Raw genomic sequence first — 17,533 nt, 5'->3', positions numbered from 1 at the left:
GGAAGAAGCAGTGAGAGGGGGAAGCAAGCCGGGAATCAGACTGGAGGACAGCTGTGGCTGAGGGCAGCCTGGGGAGTGAGTACACGGCCCCATCGTCTAGGCTCTTCCCACGTTCACAGTTCTTGGACCAGGAGCAGCCAGACAGGGTGCTGGCTGATGGGCTCTGACGCCATGGCCTCCCAGACGCCCCGCAGAAGAGCCCCTGCCCTCCCCACGGCCTCCCCTGTTGCACAAGCCACAGGAGAGAGCAGAAGACCAAGCAAAGTCCGGGGAGGGGGTCTAAGTCCCGTGGCTCTGCCTGTCCACGGGCCGGTCCTCCCGTCCAGGGAGATGGAGGTGCCTCCTGCTGCTGGCACCTCTGCCCCTTCCTGGGGCAGGGTTTGCTTCGCCCTCACTGAGCTCAGGCGGGGCGAGCCACTTACTTTGGCCACAGCCGACTGGGTGTCGGGGAGCCTCCTCTAGGACAGGGCTTGGAAATCGTCTCCGGCCTGCGCCGATGGTTCTTTTCTCTCCACCGTGGGCACAGCCGTGCGCTGGGCAGGGGCTGTCGTGACCCTTGACCTGAGAATGAGGAAGACTCACGTGGAGAAGGAACCCTTATTACTGTAAGCCCTTCGGATCCTGGGACTATTTGTTACTGCAGCACAGGCTAGTGAGAGACGACAGACGCGGAAGCTTACCAGCACGGGCCACGCGCATGCTCCTCACCTCGTCACGCGCTCTGGGAGGCTCCTGTTCGCGGAACCTGTTAGAGCCAGAAGAGAGGGGGTGGGTTCCTAAAAATAAACGGCATCACAGAGAGGGTTCTGAGGCAGATGATCATGGCTGTGTTCACAACCGCCGACCATTCTTCCACTGAGATGTTTTCCATGCGTCTGCACAAAATGAAAGTCAGAGTCTTGATCCTCCTGTTAAAAGCCTTGCAGTAACCCCTCTCGGTTTGTCTAGCTGTGTCTCCTACTATTTCTTGTATTCTGTGTATGCCAGAATGATTTCCCCAGAATCTCTGGGGAAGGAAGATCATTCCGATCCCCTTCTGCCTGAAATATCTCCCCAGTCTTCAAGCCCATAAACCTGCAAAGCCAAGTGAAGGCCCTTGTCTGCAGGAGGCCTGCTGTACGTTCGGTGACGTGCCCCGGGTTAATGAGAACGCGCACTGAATGCAGGGTACTCAGACCGCTCCCGGGGTGTCTGTTCTTGATTCGTAATCTCGTCGTGTTTCTATCAGAGTCCCACCCGAACTTACTTTAGGGTTGTTGTGAGTTATTAACTTCCCGGGTCTCAGCATCTCGCCCCCCTACGCAGCGGAGCAGCGCCCCGCAGAACGCGTGCCGCGCCGTGTCTGCAGCGGGCACGCGGGACGCGGTGACTGATGGCTCTCCCTCCGCCGTGAATGCGGATAGCGCGGCTGATGACGCAGGAGCCGGTCCTACCTTTCTAGCCCAGAGGAACTCCTCTCTCTTCTTTTAAAGCTTCCCTTGTTACCCTGCATCTGTGTGTGCATAGCTTCCCATTCTTCAGGAATCTGGCCCCCCAGGATTAGGTACGCCTGTCAGATTGGAGAGCTCTGCTCGTTGGTTCGATTCCGTAGGTTATTCCAAAGAATGATAGACAGTTTTCTCTCTCACTTCAGGTTTTAGGTCCAGCCTGTCCGTTTTCAATGTCCTGTTACTAAACCAGGCCCAGTAGTTATTGTTACACTCTTCAGATTTGCCCTCTAAGCACGATGGTGTTACGTCCATTCATTTGTGTGGACTTTTTGTCCTTCTAGAGACCCCCTTAGCAAATAATAAGACCACTTTTTTTTTTCTTTCTAAGGCCAAGTTCTTTGGCACTTTTTCTCCTCTCTTTTCTGGGACTCAGTATCTGGGCACTCAGCCACCAAAACTGCTGTTTACAGCAGCCTTCGTCGAGAAGACATCTTCCCAAGACGATTTATCTGTGCATCTCGTTCGCCTTTATTAAGTCCTTGGGAGTAAATTCCCCTCAAATGTTCTCGCTTCATTAAAAAGCCCTGCTCTCTGTGAGATAATTCTAGGACAAAGCAAGAGTGTTTCTGAGACGTGCAAGATGCTCTCGTGGACACAGAAAGGCAGGGGGCGGAGGGCTTCCTTCCCTGAGCGGGACCTGGGCTGCTCTGCACTGCCCCCCAGTGGCTGCTCGGGGAGACTCGGCTCCGTGTCCTGCGCCCTGGGGGCTCAGGTTGCTGGTGTGTCTGCGTGTGCGCGTGAGTGGATTGGCGAGAGCAGGTAGAAGGCAAATCTTACGATGAGTTACGTTAGCCCGAAAGTATGGCTCTTTGAAACGGAGAGGCCTTCTTCTCAGAACCCAGTGACAGAAAATAGGCAACGTTTGGGCCTTAGGCTCAGGTGATGGTGAACATCTAGGGTTGAAAAGTGCTCCGTCTGGAGGTGCATTGAGGGGTGAGCTGTGCTGGGGACATGCGCGTGTTACTCCAAGGACACAGAGGAGGTCGCATGTTTCAGCCATGACAGCTCGTTAGTTACCGAGCGCAGGTGAGCAGCTAGCGTGTCGCGTGCACATGACAAGTAGCGGCAAAGAGACCCTCTTGTTTCCGGTGTCTTCCTTTGTTTTATCCTGTTGTTTTCGGCTGTTGGTTTTATTGTGCTGTGCCCCTCTTCCTTGAAGCGCTGACAGCTGACTCAAGCCCAAAGGCTGCAGCGTCCTTAAATCCAGGCCATCCGCCTGGTGCACAGGCGCTGAGAGAGGGGTAATTAACCCCCTGTGCACCGGCCCGGCGCTGAGGGGAGTGACCTGCATGCGGAAAGCGAGCAAGAGAGGCAGCGATCAGAAGAATTCTCGCCTTGTCGTTGCCTGCTCAGGGCTCCAATAAAATCTATTTCAGAGATCAAAAACAGATCCCACTCCATCTTCCGCGAGTATGGAGCTAACAGGAACCCTGAGGTCATTACAACCTCTGCAACCACCCCCAGCCCGACCGAAGTCCACGCCGTGCTGGCTGAAGCCCGTTGCTCATGTCTCAGGCTGCCCTCCGACAGGGTAGGCACATCTGACCCCGCAGCTCGCTCCAGCTTGGCACAAGCAAACAGGGCTTGAGTTACCACTCCCCCAGATCTGTGTTCACACATACAGGAGAGCAGTGCCTTCCCTGCCTCTGGCCCATGGATTACACTTGGCAGAGGTCAGCATTAGCAGCATGGCCTTTGCCTCAAACCCAGAAAGGAACTCTCTCTTCTCCAGCTCTGCTGATGAAATGTTAAGTAGTGTAGCACGCGTTTGTGCCACAGGAAAGAAAATCGTGTTTACACAGTGACTTTGTTTTTAGCAGAGGTGACCAGCACTGCACACCCTCTGCTAACTAAGATCCCCACAAAAAGTATCAAAACTGATTTACCTTTTGTAAAAGAACCTGATTCCTGCCAGCTTACCTTAGGATTCATTTCATGAGACACAGATGATGCAAGAATCCAAAAAAAGCTCTGGTCGTCATCCTTACCTAACTCTCCACAGGGGTGAAAATTGGAAAGTGGATTTGAGCATCTTTACTTTAACACATGTGAAGACACACACTGAAGGGTGGTTTTAATGCGGTCATTGTTTATTACAGCTTTGATGGCTGATACACACAAAATCCTTTTGCAATGAAATCTCTCTAGCCAAGGAAAAAATAATAAAAATTGTAAAGGAAACCCAGAATTTTACATACTTAGAATAAATACGTAGGAAGCCTAGAGCAAAATTTACAGACATCATTTCCTTAAGTTTGAAGATTTGGATCAGTGTTAGATGTGGAGAGATTTGAAAGATCTCTTTCATATCCTTTTTCCCCATTTTTACCAAAAAACTTTTACAGACAGAGTAGGTAAAAGTAAAACATGTAACATAAATGTGAAACAAACCACTGAGGAATTGAATGCTTGGTGTTAATTGAACTTTAAGAATAAGCCACATCCTCTTACACGTGCAAGCTGTGAAAATTTCTGTCTTGGGTTTTAGGACAGGTATTTAGAACAATATGCTTAGTAGCCACACCCCAGATAAGACCGGAGTCAAATCCCATGCAGATTTTTTCACAAACTGCAGGAATTGTAACATATAATAGTATTGCTTGGAAATATTTGGGGTTTACAGAGATGTGGGTTTACTGTTTTTCCTCACTGCCATTTTTAGAAAGCTGCCTCCTCTCCTAGTCCTCTGGGAGACCATGCCGAGAGGGACTGTGGCTGTCACATCGTGAACCTTCTCAGAAGAAAAAGGCTGCGATGCATTTGAAAGCACAGCCAAGTAGGTGGAGCTTCCATGGCTTGTTCCGTGGCCAAAGCATTTCTCTTAACCGTCAATGTCCCAAGAGCAAAGCTGATGACACCTCGGTCCTCAGGGGCTTCTTAGCAGGCAGTGTAAATAAATACACAGCGACTTCCTCTCCCATATCAATAATGTAAGCATGGCCCCCACGCAGAGGCTCTAAGTCCGGAGGTTTCCCAGCACACACTCTTCCGCACTCTCTTCTTTGGACGCCTTATGCTTGCAGAGCCCACCTTCCTCTTAACACATTCTACAAAAACCGTTACTTGCTTTCATTACCGAACATGCCTTAAGGTGAAGACCAGTCAAGTCAAGTTTGTATCATGTACCCAGTGAGCAAGGGCGTGCCTGCCCCTGTGGTTCACCGAGTGCATGTCTGAGAGTGAGCGAGTGGCCCTCGTGGCAGGAGGACGAGCACAGCAACACTCTTGCGACACAGGTGCTGCTTCTCAGTGTTTAAGTGAAACTTCTGCTGGCTTTTATGTTCAGACCATGACTCTTGGAATAAGACGGAATGAGTGGTGGCGGGTGGTGGGGAGCAGGCGGGGTGGGGTAAATCCGGAGAAGCTTTTGACCAGAATGGTTTTGTAACAGTTGTCCTGGTTCATCCAAATTCTATTTAATTGAGGTGAGACTGGCATCATTTTGCTTCTCCAGCTGTGAAACTGGAAGTGGTTCTAAAAATAAAAGTCAAACTTCCCTGGCTCAGTAACTAGCAGACACTTTCCTTTCAAACTTGGTAAATAATGACTCACAGTTGTCCTTCAGGAGATTGTCCTGCATAGGTGCCGTGGGGCGGGGGTCCTCACTTCCCCATAGATGCAGTGGGGCAGGGGTCCTCACTTCCCCGCGGGCGCCGTGGGGCGGGGGTCCTCACTTGCCTAGACGTTCCCTCCCCTGAGGAGCCTTAGAAGCTACTAATGCTTCGGCTCCACCTTCAGAAATTCTGATTCCTGTCTTCCGTGGAGGCGTTAACACCTGTGTTTCATTTACCACAGTAGTAAGTAACCACGGTTACGATCACTGCGTGAATGTGGATCTGACTGTGTAGTGACCTCAGGAACTATCTAAAAGATGTTTTGAATTTTAATAAATCTATGATACCAGTTTGGGGTTTTGTTGCTGCCTTTTCTGTGGTTTCTAATTGTTAAGCACTGAAAGTCACTGCAGCTGGCGAAGGCTCTCGTGGTCAGAGTTCCTTTTAAATGAAGCTGAGCTGTGAGAAGTCAGTGGTCTCTGCTACACTTCGCTAGCTTAGGATTCCATGGAAAATGCAGGTCCTGGGTGGCTAGCGTCATCTACCAGCAGTCAAGGTAACTAGTGTTACCTAGTATGTTTAAATATGTGCCTAATTTGAAATACTTTCGTTTTCAAGAGGACTCAGTGTCCAGTGTCAGAGCATAATTGGCCTCATTTTCAGCAGAATGACCCTCTTTGTAAAGAGAGCTTAGAGAATTGTCTCTCGTCATAAGCGCTGGCGCGGACTGAAAGCGTCCCGTCCGATTTACTCACACATTGCACCTCCTTTCCAGCGCCTCTGAGACAGGAACAGTCGCTGTGCTTGAATACACATCTGAGAAGCTGGAGTGAGAGGGCTTTCTGACTCCTTTACACGGTCGTAATTAAATAGCATGCTGTAGGGCAGTCTCGTATTTCCTGAAAAGTTTTACTGAGAGTTCCTGTGTAATCACCCTCCCACCCCAGCTTCCCCTGTCATTAACGCTTTGCATTAGGGTGGCATGTTAGTTACAACTGATGAGCCAATATTACTAATTAACTAACAATTAATTATTGTTAACTAAAGCCCATAATGTGTGTTAGGGTCAGTTCTCCGTGGTGTGCAGTCCATGGGTTTGGCAGATGTAGTATGACTTGTGCCCACTGTAACAGGTTCGCACACAGGAGTGTCCCTGCCCTGAAACCCCCGTGCTCTGCCTGTTCACCGCCCCCCAGGGCCCCTAGGACCCCAGATGGGTTTTGTTTTCTGCAGAATTTCAGAGTTGGAATTACATAGTGTCTGTCTTCTCATTGGGGTTTTTTTTTTTTTTTCCATTTAGTAACATGCGTTTAAGTTTCCTCTGCGTCATTTTCATGGCTCGATAGCTCCCTTCTCCTTGTCACTGAATAGTACTCGGTTGTCTGGACGGGCCACACTTCTTGTGCTCCTCTGACTCACTGAGGGCATCCTGGCGGCTTCCACGTTTTGGTCGTTATGGACAAAGCTGCTGTCAACACCCACGTCCAGGTTTTTGTGTGGACACAAGTTTTCGATCCACTTGAATAAATACCAAGAAGTGATTGCTGGGCCAGACGGGAATGTGTGTTTGCTCTGTGAGAAGTCCCTGACCGCCTTCCGAGCTGGTAGCAGCGCGGCGCGTCCCACCCGCAGGGCTGCGAGCCCCGCTGCCCCGCGCCCTCCCTGCGCTGGGCGGCGTCGGGTCCGGGATCCGGCCCTTCTCGTGGGTGTGTCGCGGCGTCTCGGTGTTGTCACCTGTATTTCCCTGATGACGTAGGATGTGGAGCGTCTCCTCTCACGTCCTTCGTGTGTGTTTGGACCAGTCCTTTACTAGGTAAGCGCTGTGCAGATACTGCCTCCCGGTCAGGGACTTGTCTTCTTGAAGGATAACGCTGCTGGAGACAGAATCCTAGGTTGGTGGGGCTTTTTCTTCCTACACTTTGAATGTTTCACTTCACTCTCTTCTTGCTCACATGGTTTCTGAACGTTAGTCAGAGGCACATGCCTTTGTGCCTCTGTAGGTAAGGTGTATTTTTTTCCCCTTGGTTTCCTTTAAAACCATCTGTTTGGTTTTCTGCAGCTCACATAGGAGCCTGGGTGTTTATCCTAACTGGTGTTCTCTGGGATTCCTGGTAGTGGTTTGGTGTCTGCATTAGCTGTGGGAACTCCTGTCATTATTGTTACAAACATTTCTCCTGTTTATTTCTTTTCCTTTCAGCATTCCCATCACACCGTTTATAGTTGTCCGATAGTTCCTGGATGGTCTGCTGTGTCTCTTTCCTCTTTCTCTCCCTCTGCAATTTGGTTTTGGAAGTTTCCCTTAGCATGTCTTCATGCTCACTGATTCCTCCCTCAGCCACATCCCATCTTCGTGTCTGTCACAGCGTTACTAACCTTTCCTTTTGGTTCTTTCTCAGTTTCCATCTGTGTTGGCATTTCTCATCTGTCCCTGCACATCATCTGTGTTCCTCGTCACAGCCTTCAGCCTGTTAATCACCGAGATTTTGAATTCCCATCAGACAACCCCTCCTAAATCCGAGTCTGACTCTCATGCTTGTTGCCTTGTCAGACTGTGTGGTCGTTTTGTTTGTTTTTGGCTTGTAGTGCCCCAGTATTTTGTTGTTGTTTAAAGTTGAACATGATGCACTGAGTAGAGGGAAATGAGGTGAACAGACTTGTAGAGTGGGGGTTCATGCTTGCCCGGCCCGGGGTTAGGCCAGGTTTGCTGCTTGCTGAAGCTGCAGGAATCAGAGGCTTAAGTTTCCCCAGGTGTCCTGGTTTGGCCTCCTCTCATCTTTGGGTTTCCCTAGATACCGTTTCCTAAGTGAGATCTCTTTCAGGTGTGTCTCCTGTTATTCTATAGGAGCCCTGTTGACGTGGTGGTGGCGGGGCAGTGGGGGCGCTCTAAGTCCCAGGACTAGGGTCAGGTCTCGGGGAGCCCACACCCCAGACTGTGACCCTCACAGTGCTTCTCCGTTTGTGTGTTTTTACTGCTCCTGCTGAGGTGGGATGGGGAGCCAGGAGTGGGCTGGAGTTGGGTTTCCCATCCCCCAGGGCTGTTCGGCCCGAGAACGCCGTCAGGCTGGGCTCAGGTGGGCCAATTCCCGCTGAGGCGGGCCTTGTTGAGCGTGCTCTGTGCTGTTGCTGGATGGTTGCTTTCCCTGGATTTATTCTTCTGGACAAATTGGAAAGTGCCTTCTGAGTCCTGCTTACCTCTGGAAACGGGCTGGCACAGGGCTGGTCCTGACCCGGGGTGACGGCTCGTCCACCCGTCCCACTCAGGGCCTTTGAGAGATTGGGCATCTGCAGAATTGTTGGAGAGAAAGGCAGGCGCGCAGGTGCTGACACCACTCAGGTGCGTGGACGCTGCAGCGTCGTGATGCGCAGGGAGTGTGGGCTCAAATCTCACAAAATGTATTTCATTATGAGTGTAAACGGCAGGTATTGTTTACCAAGGAAGATAGTTGTTGTGGAGGATTTGCTGTGTTCCAATGGACATTCCATTGTGCCTATGTGAAAAAAATAATGCTCATTAATGAATATGACACTATTTGCCTCCCTGAAATATTTTTCTTAATTACATGGGCAAATCTGTGTTTGGAAAAATGCAGTATATGCAAGGCTGTTACCAATAGCTGTTCTTTGAAAAGCAAAGCCAAGGGGCAGAACACGTGGGTTGAATGTCGAGTCGTTGGGAAAGGGCAGGAGAGTCAGGGGGCCTCCCACCCGCCTTCCTGGGGTTACCCTGCTTCCAAGCTGAGGTGGGACCTCCAGTTTGACCTCCAGTTGCCACGCAGTTTGTAATTATATGTCATGAGAATGTGACTGACTTGAGTGTAAGGGACTGCACCCACTTATTTATAAAAATTTTTTAATTGAAGTATAGTTGATTTATAATATTCTGTTGTTTCAGGGGCACAACATAGTGATTCGGTATTTGTATAGATCATACTCCACTTAAAGCTATTACAACGCAACAGCTGTATTTCCCTCTGCTGTGCAACACATCCTTGTCTCTTACCCAGTTTACACGTAAACGCTTGTACCTCTTCACCCACTGCCCTCTCCCCACTGGCCAGCACTAGTTTATTCTCTGTATCTGTGAGTCCTTCTGTTTTGTTGTATGCATTCATTTGTTTCATTTTTCAGATTTCACATACGTGATATCGTACAGTATTTGTCTTTCTCTGACTTATTTCACTAAGCATGATACCCTCTAAGTCCATGCATGTTGTTGCAAAAGGCAAAATGTTTACTTTTTTATGGTTGAGTATGGTTGAGTTTTCCACTGTATAAATGTATCACAGCTTCTTTATCCAGTCATCCATCGATGGACACTTAGGTTGCTTCCACTTCTTGGCTGTCGTAAATAATGCTGCTGTGAGCATTGAGGTGCTTATGTCTTTTCAAATGAATGTTTTCCTTTTCTTTGAGTAAATACCCAGGAGTGGAACTGCTGGATCATATGGTAGTTCTGCTTTTTAGTTTTACATCCTGTTTTTCCATACTGTTTACATAGTGCCTCCACCAATTTACATTCCCACCAACAGCGCACAAGGGTTCTCTTTTCTGCACGTCCTCACCGACACTTGTTACCCATTGTCTTTTGGATGAGAGTGATCCTGGCAGGTGTGTGGTGGTGTCTCACCGTGGTTATGATCTGCGTTTCCCTGATGATTAGTGGTGCTGAGCATCTCTTCATGTACCCATTGCCCATCTGTATGTTTTCTTTGGAAAATGTCTATTCAGGTCTCTGCCCATTTTTTTAATTGAATTTTTTTTATATTGAGTTGTGTGAGCTGTTTATATATTTTGGATATTAACCTTGTTGATTATATCATTTGTAAATATTTTATCCCATTCAGTATCCAAACCCATTTATTTTAGTGTTTTTGATTTTTTAATACACATATTACTAGGACTCAATTATCAAAGGATTTTATTTTTCCATTGTATTTAAAGATTTAAAGAATCTAAAAAGTACATTTAATTATCAATACAGCGATTTTCAGGGACATAAATAGCTATTTCGGTCATGAACGCGTGCGTCCCTTGTAAAAGTGCAATTATGACAGCACCTGGTAATGCTGTACCAGAATTTTTTCAAAAAACCCATAGTTTTAGGGAAATAGAAATATATTCACAAATGATAGAAGTCACAAAAACCCACATGTCAAAATTATTAACGTTCAATGTTAAAATTATTGAAATACCATTGTACATGTAGATTGTAGACGTAAGATTAAATTTTTCAAATGTCATCTCTCAAATTTTCCCTTTCTAAGAGAAACACCTTATTAGCATATTTCCCTTCATCTATCACAAACTGTTTCCTGGATACGGAGGAAACTGAAAACATTTTAATAACAGCCCAAGGTGATTTTCCATGCCAGTCTTTTCCAGGAGAGCCCCCAGGGTTCGTCGCTGCGTTAATGCCGGGTCCCTTGACTCTGGCCGGGGAGGCCTGGTACTTTCAGTGGTGTCTTGTACACTGGGAGGTGGTCCCTGCCAGGGCCGGTCAGCCGCGCTGCACTGAGACGGGGCTGAGTCCCCGCCCGGCTGCTGTGCGGACTCCGCTGCCACTAACAATTACCGGGGACAGCGCCCTGACCCAGCTGCGCTCGCCTGGTGCCCTGCCCCGCAGTCTCCCCGCGGCGTTGTCTGAGCGCGTCCGGTCCCACCTTCTCCCAGGGCCGGCGTGCCTGCTTTGTCATGTCTGCTGATCTCACTCAGGCTGTAGTTTATGTGGATGGCTGTCAAAGGTCCTGAGAAAATCCCGTGTCCCTCTGGTGGGCTGGCAGCTGGATAGTGAGAACCAGGGGCCATCATGAGTGTCCGATGGAAACCGTGGTGACTTTAAACAGGCCTGTGTCACTCCCAGGGGACAGCCAGGCTGCTCCTAAGGGTCACAGTGCCAAAGCGCCCTTAGGACTGGCCACTGCTTCGGACAAGCTTTCACCAGAATTAGGAAGTGGCAGTGCTGGACGTCCCTTATGCCATGATAATACTATGTTGAAGTTACTCATTGGAAGGGAAATGTCACCAAAAGTAAAGGCCATGGGTAGCCACCCCTCCCCCCATTTTCCTGTAACACGCGAAGTCCCCCTAAGTCATCACAGCGAGAGCCTGAGAGCACAGCCGCTGCGTAACTGCCTCACCTGCTCAGCACAAAGCCCTGAAGTCAAGGTCATGTCCCCATTTTGCAGGTGAGGAAACTGAGACCCACAGTCTCATGTGATTTGCCCCATTCCCCACAGCCAGTCAGTGGCTCAAGTGAAGTGGAAGTCACGACAGCTTTGTAAATAATTTGGTTGGGCACTGAAAATATGCAGAAGAGAGCATGGGAACAGTTCCTGCAAAGATTTGCTGAGCCCTGGAAGGACAGCCTCCTGCTCAGAGAATGCTGGCAGCATCCCCCAGACGTCCCTTTGGAAAGCTGGGGACCGGAATGGGGACCCGGCTCTTCCAGAATTGGGCTGAGAAGATGGCTTCACTGGGAGGTTTTGAGAAGCTTTCTCTGTCTCACTCTGGGGCAGGAGGGAGACCCAGGTGAAGCGTCTGTGGTCCCCTGCACACTCTCGGCCGGGGTCCCTGCTGCCACCCTCCCGGGCGACCCTGCCCCCACCTTCCTTTGCTTCCTGCGTCTCTTCTGTGCTGGGGGAGGTGGGGGTGGGGCCATTCTCCATGGAAATGAGTGGGATGACTGGCTTTCCCAGCATATAATAGTCCTAGAGCAAGGGCTGTTCTGTTTGGGTCCAGGCTTTTGATTAATAAGAGTAACACTGCATTTAATGAAATTTAGCCACATGACTTGCAAGTACGCATCCCACGCTGACAGGTGACAACAGAGCTGGCTGCCTGAGGACGTCAACTTTGTCATGTGCTGTTCGCTCAGATCTCTCCTAACCAAATTGCATTTCTTGCCAACATGTCTAGTTACCTTTCACAGGGACCACTTCTGCCCAGTGATGAGATCACATTAAGTGGTTTTTGCTCACGGTGACACCCCCATCCCTGCCGAGCTGTCTGCTGTGACTGCTGACATTGCTTGCCCGTTGGCTCAGGGGGCAGGACGGGGGGAGGGACCTGGGCTGAGGGTCTTCATGACCTTTCCCAGAGCCAGGTCCGGAGAGACCAGGACAGAGGTGCACAGGGTCCTGGAAACAGCCACCCGGGGCCATCCTTGTCCCCAGTGCCCATCCATGTTCTGACCCCAGTAAGAAATCCACCTCATCTTGCTTCCAGAGTCTCCCTACCTCATCTCTCCCTGCCTTGACTAAAAGCAGGGAATCTAAAGGCAGCTGCTTAAAAATTACTTCCAAAACAGTGGAAAGACCCTGGTTCAAACCATTTGAGCCAAGGACAAGTCACTTTCCTTCCATTTCTCCGCTCCCGACAGCTGTCGGCAGAGGTGAGAAAAGGCCAGGTAAATAACAAACTATGTGTGTGCAGCCTGTGTCTCAGGAGGAGGTGAAGTCCACCTGAAAGATCCCAGTAGAGTAAGGCTGTCACGTCAGCCCACCCCAGTTCAACAGCCGAAATGTCCTCCTGACACGCTCCCGTCCCTTCCTTTCAATTTGTTACACTGATCAGCACCCCAAACCATTAATTCCATCTGCGTTTCGTCTTCTTCCCTTATTCATGCTGTCACACAGCGTTCTGGGGATGTGACGTTGTTCGTTTTGAAAATCACCAGTTTCAACAGAAGATTTGGAACATTAAAAAATAATTAACTATTTGAACAGTGTTGGTTTCAGACACGGGGGAATCTAGGGTAGGGTGTGCACTAAGGAAGCTTTAAATAGTGGTCATTCTTGATGATTCAATAAAATACTAAGGTTTACATTTCAGAAACTGGCAACCAAGGACATTTTAAATGTAAATGTAAGCAACTGGACCTGTCTGTAATGTGGAAAAGGATTATTTCGGGTTGTTATTTCTCGTATCCTGCACAAATGTTTAGTGGTACGTTACCACACTCTATCCAGAGGTCACAGAGACCATAACACACTGGCTCTGGGCGTCGTTGTCCTGCGGCTGGCAGCGCATCTGGAGAGCGGACAGCACCCTAGGAGGGAATGACTCCATGTTCCAGTTAGCCAGGAGAGAAGGCTGATGACTCGGGGCCCCTGGCTGGCACTGTAGACAGGGCCTGGGGTGCCACGCCATCCAGGCAGTGGCAGACCGTCTTCTCGGGGCCTCTGTGATCTGCACACCTGTCCTGGGTGCTGGGAGGTCGGTGACCACAGTCACTGCTCTGTTCCTTTCACGGAGAACCTCACAAGCTCATTCTTAATTTGATGTGCCAGCAGCTCTGCCATGTCCCTTCCCCGCACTTCGCAGGAGGGTCCAATGCTGTCTCCAAACCCAGACGCCGTACGTAGACACGTCCAGGGTGGGGTCTGGCCTGGTGGCAGCGAGTCTGGGACCTGCTTCCTCCTCTCCAGTATTTCCCACACAGCGCCCTTTAAACAGTAACGCGGAGCCCAAGGAAGGGTTAGCTGGGTGACGGTCTTCACCAAGTGAAAACCTGTCACCCTGACCAGGAGAGAAAACTCTGTGCCAGGACTATTTGACAGAGGGACTCGGATAGAAATGGCAGTCGTATCAAGTGGAACTCCAAAAAAGACTTTGCACACCTGCCCTAACCATGTTCATTCAGGAAGGTGGTAAGAATGCATTTGGCCTCCTCTCCAACCACAGGCCTGCCTCAGAGGGAGACAAAGAACAAAGGGAGGAAGTAGCTCTAGTAGCCGCCTGCGTGAAGAGCTCTTCTCTGCGCCGTGACTTCTCCGCCGCCCTCCCGCTCCGGCCACGCCACCTCCACGTCCTTGGGTGAGAATGGCAGTGAGAAGGCCGGGTCCCGGCCGGCGCTGTCCTGGTATGTTATTCCTCAGCGCTTCCGGGGCTCACGCCCAGGTTCTCTGACGTGGGTTATTTAAACTGAAGAACAATGGCTGCAGATGACAGAGTGAGCAAGCCCTGTTGGGCTGTGTCTGTCTGTGAGGAGTGATCATTCCTTGCCACGCGTGATTGAGTCGTGAGTCTGCGAGCACGAGTGCCCCGAGGAACACCCAGTTCTGCCATCTTCCGCCTGGTGGAAACTGATGGGGAGGGGTATTACCTAAGATTTGGATTCTGAATAAGTCACGTTCATTTCCGTGGGAGTTCTTGTTTTTGGAAACCTGTAAGAAACCAAGGTAACTCTCCTTTTAACTGGTGGGAAACGCAGGCACTGTGATGAATTAAGAAGTGCAGCCGTCATGGGCATCCACCGGGGGCCCTGGGGAGACGGGGCGGGAGGAGGACTTGCCTGTTGGCTGAGGAGGGCAGGTGCTGTCCCTGCGTCCTGGTGCGGACTCAGGTTCCTCTCCTGCAGGAGTGGGGCATCGGGTCGGCCGTGTGAGGCTGTGAGGTTTCCGATGCACCTTCTTCCTGGGACACATTGGAATGTTCGGCCCACCTTGGCTCCGCCTCTGCCTGGGAAGACGACACTGGTCCAGACTCTGCAGCACTCTGAGCCTTCCTGACCTCGGGGGGACATGCAAAGGATGCAGTCTTTCCTGTCCACGTCCCAGGTTTGGTCTGAGAAACGGATAAATGGGAGTCCTCGGGAGGAATAAAGGTGCTCACCACCGGCTGTGCTGTCCTCAGCGAGCGTGCAGGTCACGGTGTTGACAGCAGCTCCTCACCCACGCGTGCGTGGAAACCTGGTAGCCTCCATCGCGGCCTGGGGCCCGCGAGAGGGCCGCGCAGGTCTGGGTGTGGGGGCAGGGCGGGCGGGGCTGCTGATGTGTTTTATCTGCTTATAAATCACGCACGCACACACTGAACTCAGTCACCATTTAGCATGTTCTCAGCTACCTCAGGGCCCGCAGAACTTCACAAAATTACTGCCGCTCAGACTCCAGAGCAGAGACGAGGAGAGCAAAGTGGTAAAAAAAATCCCCAGGCTGGACGTTGGAATATTCCATTGTGTACATTCTCTGAGCCTCGGCTTCCTCGTGGGCAGAAGGAATGCAGTTTCAGTTCCATGCCTGTAAGGGTTTTGTGAAGATCACAGCAGACTCGGTGAAGACTCAGTCATGTGTCTGGAACAAGTGGCAGATGGATGGTGGATCCCGGGGACGTGCCCGTGCCGGCCCCAGGCACCCACTCTGACCATGGACGGGACGCAGGTCCCCCTCATGTCCTTACGGTCTAAGGAGGGGAGGCACAGAGAAACGAGCAAACCCAACCATGCAGGATGGCTGTGTGGCTGCAGTCCTGATAGGAGCCACTGTGGCAGCCTTGGGGTGCTGCAGACCCGCCCACGGGGCCCCATCCAGCCTTTCCTGAGGCCACATCTTCCGGCACAAGGCGGTGTCTGGATGCGAGGATCACTGCTTCCCTCCAGGCTGTTCCAACCCTCGGCTCTGTCCTTGCCCTACTCCCCCTGACAGGTCAGTGTGGTCCCTGCGACTTTCCAGGCGGCCTGCTCTGGCTGGGACCCCTGCGCCCCGCCCTGCGCTCTGTGGAAGCGTAGGACCGGCTCAGGCCGGCCAGAGACGCAGCAGCGACGTCTCCTGGCGGGCAGAAGGTGACGTGGGCGCCTGGTCCTCTTCCAGCTTCTGCTCCGCGGTTTAAGCTGCCAAGCGGTGCTGAAGTGATCCAGAGACAGACAAAAGGCAGAAAGGCTCCGTGGGGGAACGGCAGCTTGTGAACACTGATCATTTTCTGCCGTCCTGAGTCGGATGCTTCTGACCGTGAGCCCCCTCTTCAGAAGCCTTTCCTCCAGGGAGACACGGGCTCCCCTGCTGCCACCGCTTCATCCCTGCCTCGTGTGTCACCCGCGTCGTGTGCCAACCAGTAAAACGCAGGAAACCTGGGGAGGGCACCGCTGGAGTGCTAGGCGTGTGCTTAGCATGCACGAGGTCCTGGGTTCCGTCCCCAGTACCTCCACGAAAAGTAATAATAATAATAATAAACAAACAGCCCTGAGGACCTCCCCCCAAACATAAACAAAAATAAAATACAGAAAATAGCCCCTGTGTATGCAAAAATCATGTTTGCATAAATTAGACTCCAAAAATAAAGAAATGGGAGGAACTTTAAGAAAAGTAAAGATTAGCCAAGGCTTTGAACTTGATCAACTTTCAACTCAGGATCTACATTGAGTGCTGAAATTCCGGGGTTTGATTCCGCTGCCTTGACTCACTGACGCTGGGAGCTGTACTGCCCCATGATGGCGCCCGCACCCCTGCACAGGAGGGTCGCTGTACCCAGGCCTCACAGGCCACGCCTTTGGTGCTGGGATGCGAGGGGTCGTTCGTAGACGCAGTCAGGCCGGAAGGGGCATCTGTGTGTTTCTCCCCGAAGCATCCTCCCTTGGTTTCCGAACTCAGAACCATTTTCAGCAAAAGCCTACATCAGGAAACTCTGGGCTCCCATTGTGGAAGCTCAGAGTTCCACACGGGAGTCCTGCAGCTGCTGGCCGGATACAGTTCACGCGCTCAGGTACCAGTTACATCACAGAGAGCAAGGAGGCGTGCAGTGCACTTCCCCACGAGCTGTGCTGTCAGTGGGCGGAAGTGGTGGAACCCGGCCCAGAGGAGGGACCCTGGTGTGACTGCACTTACTAGCCCGAAGTGAGTCAGTTAAACATCCTGCAGGGAAAACACACAGGCCCTGCTTTCTGAGGCCCCCAGGAAGAAGGCGCTCGCTCCTGTGCGTGTTCTGCGGGACTGGTCTCCTGAACAGCCCCGCATCAGTCGGCTGGTGCTGATTCTCAGCCCAAACGCACCTGTGAGGCTGCTCCCTGACCGCCCCCCCCCACCTTTCACAGATGAGGAAACGGAGGCGCAGTTTACATCACTTGCCCAGAGTCAGAGCAGTGGGGTTAGGATTTGGAGCTGGGCACCTTCCTGTCTCCCTCTTGTCAGTGAAAACTGAGCCAGGATTGCCCAGCTCACCCAGCTGCCAGCATTCCCTGGAGAGGTTATTTTTTCTTACATAAAGAATGATCTGGAGATTTCGGGTCCATAAGGAGCTAGAAAAGGGTGCCTGTAACATAGGAGACAGAAGCGTTTGTGAGCCGCCTTCGTGTCATCGTGCTAATGCTCGCTGATGGCTGTGAGAGTGGTTTTTTTCCAAACCATTACTATTATAATTAATAGCTTGTGTGATTTAAATGCAAAATGCAATGACAATGGCTGGATTCTTTGCTTTTTTGTATTTTACAGTAGATTTGTAGGGCTCCATAAATAGTCTTGGAAAAAATAGGATAACCCAGAAAAAAAACTGTTCAAAACTAGTTCAGTTTGCAGTCCACCTTCTTGTAAATATTACTTTCTTTCATCCGAATGTACATTTGGCAGTACAGCTATCAGATAGAAGCCCTCTCTGCCTTTCATTTCATTGTTCCCCAAATAAAACAGCCTACTGAAATCCCTCGCCTTAAAAATCAGACTCAGATCTGAGCACCACCGTCTCTATGCAGTATTTCTTTCTTGCAAAGGGATATGAAGGAAA

At 50.8% G+C, this 17,533-nt stretch overlaps 1 protein-coding gene across 1 annotated transcript in view; it reads left to right on the top strand.

Moving 5' to 3' along the window:
- Positions 1-17,533, top strand: part of ADARB2 (adenosine deaminase RNA specific B2 (inactive)) — a 382,017-nt gene that overhangs the window by 71,967 nt on the left and 292,517 nt on the right. The window lies entirely within an intron of this gene.

Source organism: Camelus ferus, chromosome 35 (assembly GCF_009834535.1).
Source record: "Camelus ferus isolate YT-003-E chromosome 35, BCGSAC_Cfer_1.0, whole genome shotgun sequence".
In the NCBI taxonomy this organism is placed as follows: Eukaryota; Metazoa; Chordata; class Mammalia; order Artiodactyla; family Camelidae; genus Camelus; species Camelus ferus.
The sequence above is the reverse complement of the archived record's forward strand: the minus strand, read 5'-3'. Positions and strand labels throughout refer to the sequence as shown.